We start from the raw sequence: 6,000 nt of genomic DNA, 5'->3' as shown, positions 1-6,000 counted from the left end.
AAACAATTAAAAAAAATTCCACATACCAAATGATCAAAAACAAAAAACTTCTTCCTTTAGGGTGAGAACAAAGAAACAGGTATCTGCTCTCACCACATCAATTCCACATTTTTCCAGTGTATATACCTGCAGCAGCAAATGGAACCTGAAAAGGAAGCAGTAAAACTTTCTTATTCATAGGGGACATGATTATTTGCATTTAGAATATTAAAGAATGTACAAAACAATGACGAGAACTACCAAATGCAAGTCAGCAAGGTTACAGAATACAAAATTGAACAAAATTCAATTTTACTTCTAGATTCTAACAAGAAACAATGGAAAAATAGAAAATTATTATCTTATAATATATAAGAATTATATAATTATTCTCTTATAACCAAAAACTAAAATGAGAAAAAAAATTAACAAAATATTGGAAGGCCTCTATACTAAAAACTACCAAAGAGTGCTGAAGGAGATTAAAGAGGACCTAGATAAATAGAGAGATGCTGTATTCCCAGAGTAGAAGCCTTGGTACTGTTCAGTTTTCCTAAGTAGAGTTATGACAGTAGTTTTCACATTTTTTGTTTGTTTCAGAACTCTAAAACTGCTTTATCGTTATGGAGGATTTCAAAGGATTTTATTTTCTGTGAGTTATGGCCATTAATATTTACAATATTATAAATTCAGACTGAACAAAAGGGACCACCGTAATGTCGTATTTTATCTAAAAATAACAAATCCATTGCATCATCTTAAATATGTTTTATTTTTAAAAAGCGACATTTTCCAATTCAAAACAAAAAATTATTAGAGAAGAGAGGCACTCCTTTATATTTCTTGCAAATTGATCTGACTTCATAAAAGACTACAGATTCTCCTGTATCTAAAATAGTAGGTTTTATGTTTACTTTAGTGTGATAGGTTATTTTGCTTGAAGCATATGAAGAAATAAACATATCACACACATATATATATTGGGGGAGGTGGCTATTATTTAAGGCCTTTTAAGATACCTGTGGATATTATTCTTTGATTCTACACCAAAACTTGCTAAGAAAATAGTGGAAACAATTATAGTACCTTCTGATAAAGGCTATGGTGAGGGAAACACATGATTCTATAGAAGTACATAGACAGGGCCACTAATGAGGATGTGGGTAACAGAGAAGACTCTGCAGGAAATGAGGGTTAAGCTGGCTGAATGCAAGTTAAAGAGCATTCCAGGAAGGGTAAATAGTCCAGAAAGGATAGGACGAGTTCACAGAATCAAAAGGGTGTCAATATGGCCCTATTTGTAGTCACATGGAGTGTTGAAACAGGGACATAAAAGTGTCAAAGTGTGAAACTCAAGAGATAATCAAGGGCTTGAATATGAAGACTAGTAACTTTGGACTCTTCTCCAAAGATAATGAAAATTGAATGAAGGACTTAAGCAGAAGAATGACAGCTCAGGAAAGCCAAAAGTTGAAGGAGATGGACTGGTTAGCCGTGTGAGGTACAGTAGAGAGGTCCAGTAATATAGTCTTAAGTGTATACTTTGATTTTGGCCCTGACGATATTATTTGTGACTTCCATGAGACAAAGTGGAAGGTGGGGCTACATTGCAGTGAGCTAAGGAGTGAATGGGGAATGAAGACGGTGAGGGAAGGCTTGCTTTCAATGGACTTGTCTGGGAACAAAAAAGTAGGACAGTAATTATAGGCAGCAAGCAGTAATCATAGGCTGAGGGGTAGAAGCCAGTATATTGAGAAATATCAAAACTGTGGATCTCGAAAAGGACACAGGAGGTGCTTTGCTTGTAGACGTATGGCAGGCCTGCTCTACTAAGGTAAAGGTTGATTGTGGTATATGGATTAATTATTTTTACAATCATTCTACTATTTTATTTTACTTTTTTAAATTTTTTAAATCTTTATTTATTTTTGAGAGAGAGACAGACTGTGAGCAGGGGAGGAGCAGAGAGAGAGGGAGACACAGAATCCAAAGCAGGCTCCAGGCCCTGAGCTGTCAGCACAGAGCCCGATGTGGAGCTCGAACCCACAAACCATGAGATCATGACTTGATCGGAAGTCGAACGCTCAACATACTGAGCCACCTAGGTGCCCCATTCATTTTACTATTTAAAAAAAAATATCTTTGAAGTATGTTGTCACATTTTTCTCATTTTGCTTAGTCAAAGTTTATCTCCCAGCAATATGAAAACATAGACATGGTTCAAATCCTAAATAAATCATTTTACAAACTCACATCAGTGGTGTCTGAATTACTGAGCTTTTGTTTTCAGCCAAAATTAGAGAGGATTACTTGACTATCAACTTATCTGAAAAATGAGCGGCATGGCTGAATTTGGAACGAGACCTACTAGGAAACCCATCTCAGTCCCTCTGCAGTAGACATCTCATGCGTGATGTTTTCACCCCTTTGTTTATTTATTTATTCTGTTTAGGAGGCTTGAGCTTCTTGTACCAAGCCAGCTGGTTACAAGCTCCAGAGTAGTGATTTTTAGTGTTTTTTAAAAATTATTTTATTTTTATTTTTTTAAATTTACATCCGAATTAGTTAGCATATAGTGCAACGATGATTTCAAGAGTAGATTCCTTAATGCCCCTTACCCATTTAGCCCATCTCCCCTCTCACAACCCCTCCAGTAACTCTCTGTTTGTTCTCCACATTTAAGAGTCTCTTATGCTTTGTCCTCCTCCCTGTTTTATATTATTTTTGTTTCCCTTCCCTTGTGTTCATCTGTTTTGTCTCTTAAAGTCTTCATATGAGTGAAGTCGTATGATTTTTGTCATTCTCTGACTAATTTTGCTCAGCATAATACCCTCCAGTTCCATTCACATAGTTGCAAATGGCAAGTTTTCATTCTTTTTGATTGCCAAGTAATACTCCATTGTGTATATATATACATATATGTGTATATGTATATATATATATATGTAATATATATATACATATATATATATACCACATCTTCTTTATCCATTCATCCATTGATAGACATTCGGGATCTTTCCATACTTTGGCTACTGTTGATAGTGCTGCTATAAACATGGGGGTGCATGTGTCCCTTCGAAACAGCACACCTGTATCCCTTGGATAAATACCTAGTAGTGCAATTGCTGGGTATTAGGGTAGTTCTATTTTTAGTTTTTTGAGGAACCTCCATACTGTTTTCCAGAGTGGCTGCACCAGCTTGCTTTCCCACCAACAACGCAAAAGAGATCCTCTTTCTCTGCATTCTTGCCAACATCTGTTGCTGTCTGAGTTGTTAATGTTTGCCATTCTAAACAGATGTGAGGTGGTATCTCATTGTGGTTTTGATTTGTATTTCCCTGATGATGAATGATGTGGAGCATTTTTAAATATGTCAGTTGGCCATCTGGATGGCTTCTTTGGAGAAGTGTCTATTCATGTCTTTTGCCCATTTCTTCACTGGATTATTTATTTTTTGGGTGTTGAGTTTGATAAGTTCTTTATAGATATTGGATACTAACCCTTTATCTGCTATGTCATTTGCAAATATCTTCTCCCATTCTGTCAGTTGCCTTTTAGTTTTGCTGATTGTTTCCTTCACTGTGCAGAAGCTTTTTATTTTGATGAGGTCCCAGTAGTTCATTTTTGCTTTTGTTTCCCTTGCGTCCGGAGACATGTTGAGTAAGAAGTTACTGTGGGCAAGATCAAAGAGGTCTTTGCCTGCTTTCTCCTCGACGATTTTGATGGCTTCCTGTCTTACATTTAGGTCTTTCATCCATTTTGAGTTTATTTTTGTGTAGGGTGTAAGAAAGTGGTTCAGGTTCATTCTTCTGCATGTTTCTGTCCAGTTTTCCCAGCAGCACTTGCTGACGAGACTGTCTTTATTCCATTGGATATTCCTCCCTGCTTTGTCAAAGATTAGTTGGCCATATGTTCTTGGATCCATTTCTGGGTTCTCTATTCTATTGATCTGAGTGTCTTTTCTTGTGCCAGTACCATACTGTCTTGATGATTACAGCTTTGTAGTTATAGCTTGAAGTCTGGGATTGTGATGCCTTCTCATTTGGTTTTCTTTTTTAAGATCGCTTTGGCTATTCAGGGTCGTGTCTGGTTCCATACAAATTTTAGAATTATTTGTTCAAGCTCTGAGAAGAATGCTGGTGTTATTTTGACAGAGAATGCATTGAATATGATTCAATAGATTACTACCCATAGATTGCTTTGGGTAGTATCGACATTTTAACAATATTTGTTCTTCCTATCCAGGAGCAATCATTTTCCATTTTTTTGTGTCTTCTTCAATTTGTTTCATAAGCTTTCTATAGTTTCCAGAGTATAGATTTTTCACCTCTTTGGTTAGATTTATTCCTAGGTATTTTATAATTTTTGGTGCAACTGTAAATGGGATCGGTTTCTTGATTTCTCTATCTGTTGCTTCATTGTTGGTGTATAGGAACGCAACCGATCTCTGTGCATTGATTTTATATCCTGCAACTTTGCTGAATTCATGAATCAGTTCTAGCAGTTTTTTGGTGGAATATTTTGGGTTTTCCATATACAGTATCATGTCATCTGCAAAGAGTGAAAATTTGACACTTGGATGCCTTTCATTTCTTTGTGTTGTCTGATTGCAGAGGCTAAGACTTCCAATACTATGTTGAATAACAGTGGCGAGAGTGGACATCCCTGTCTTGTTCCTGACCCTAGGGGAAAGCTCGCAGGTTTTTCCCATTGAGGATGATATTAGTGTCGGGTTGTTCATATATGGCTTTTATGATCTTGAGGTACGACCCTTCTGTCCCTACTTTCTTGAGGGTTTTTATCAAGAAAGGATGCTGTATTTTGTCAAATGCTTTCTCTGCATCTATTGAGAGGATCATATGGTTCTTGTCCTTTCTTTTATTGATGTGATGAATCACGTTAGTTGTTTTGTGGATGTAGAACGAGCCCTGCATCCCAGGTATAAATCCCACTTGGTCATGGTGAATAATTTTCTTAATGTATTGTTGGATGCAGTTGGCTAATATCTTGTTGAGGATTTTTACATCCATGTTCATCAGGGAAATTGGTCTATAGTTCTCCTTTTTAGTTGGGTCTCTGGCTTTGGAATCAAGGTAATGCTGGCTTCATAGAAAGAGTTTGGAATTTTTCCTTCCATTTCTATTTTTTGGAACGGTTTCAAGAGAATAGGTATTAACTCTTGCTTAAATGTTTGGGAGAATTCCCCTGGAAATCCATCTCGCCCTGGACTCGTGTTTTTTGGCATATTTTTGATTACTAATTCGATTTCCTTACTGGTTATGGGTCCGTTCAAATTTTCTGTTTCTTCCTGTTTCAATTTTGGTAGTGTATATGTTTCTAGGAATTCGTCCATTTCTTCCAGGTTGCCCATTTTATTAGCATATAATTGCTCATAATAATATTATTGTTTTTATTTCTGCTATGTTGGTTGTGACCTCTCCTCTCTCATTCCTGATTTCATTTATTTGGGTCCTTTCCTTTTTCTTTTTGATCAAACTGGCTAGTGGTTTATCAATTTTGTTAATTCTTTCAAAGAACCAGCTTCTGGTTTCATTGATCTGTTCTACTGTTTCTTTAGTTTCAGTAGCATTAATTTCTGCTCTTATCTTTATTATTTCCTGTCTTCTGCTGGTTTAGGGTTTATTTGCTGTTCCTTTTCCAGCTCTTTAAGGCGTAAGGTTAGGTTGTGTATCTGAGACCTTTCTTCCTTCTTTAGGAAGGCCTGGATTGCTAGATACTTTATTCTTATGACTGCATTTGCTGCATCCCAGAGGTTTGGGTTGTGGTGTTATCATTTTCATTGGCTTCTATATATTTTTAAATTTCCTCTTTAACTTCTTGGTTGGCCCATTCGTTCTTTATTAGGAAGTTCTTCAGTCTCCAACTAATTGTTACTTTTCCAAATTTTTTCTTGTGGTTGATTTTGAGTTTCATATTGTTGTGGTCTGAAAATATGCATGGTATGTTCTCGATCTTTTTGTACTTGCTGAGGGATGATTTGTGTCCCAATATGTGGTC

Source organism: Puma concolor, chromosome B1, assembly GCF_028749965.1.
Source record: "Puma concolor isolate L17-30 chromosome B1, mPumCon1.1.hap2, whole genome shotgun sequence".
In the NCBI taxonomy this organism is placed as follows: Eukaryota; Metazoa; Chordata; class Mammalia; order Carnivora; family Felidae; genus Puma; species Puma concolor.
This window is presented reverse-complemented; position numbering follows the sequence as displayed.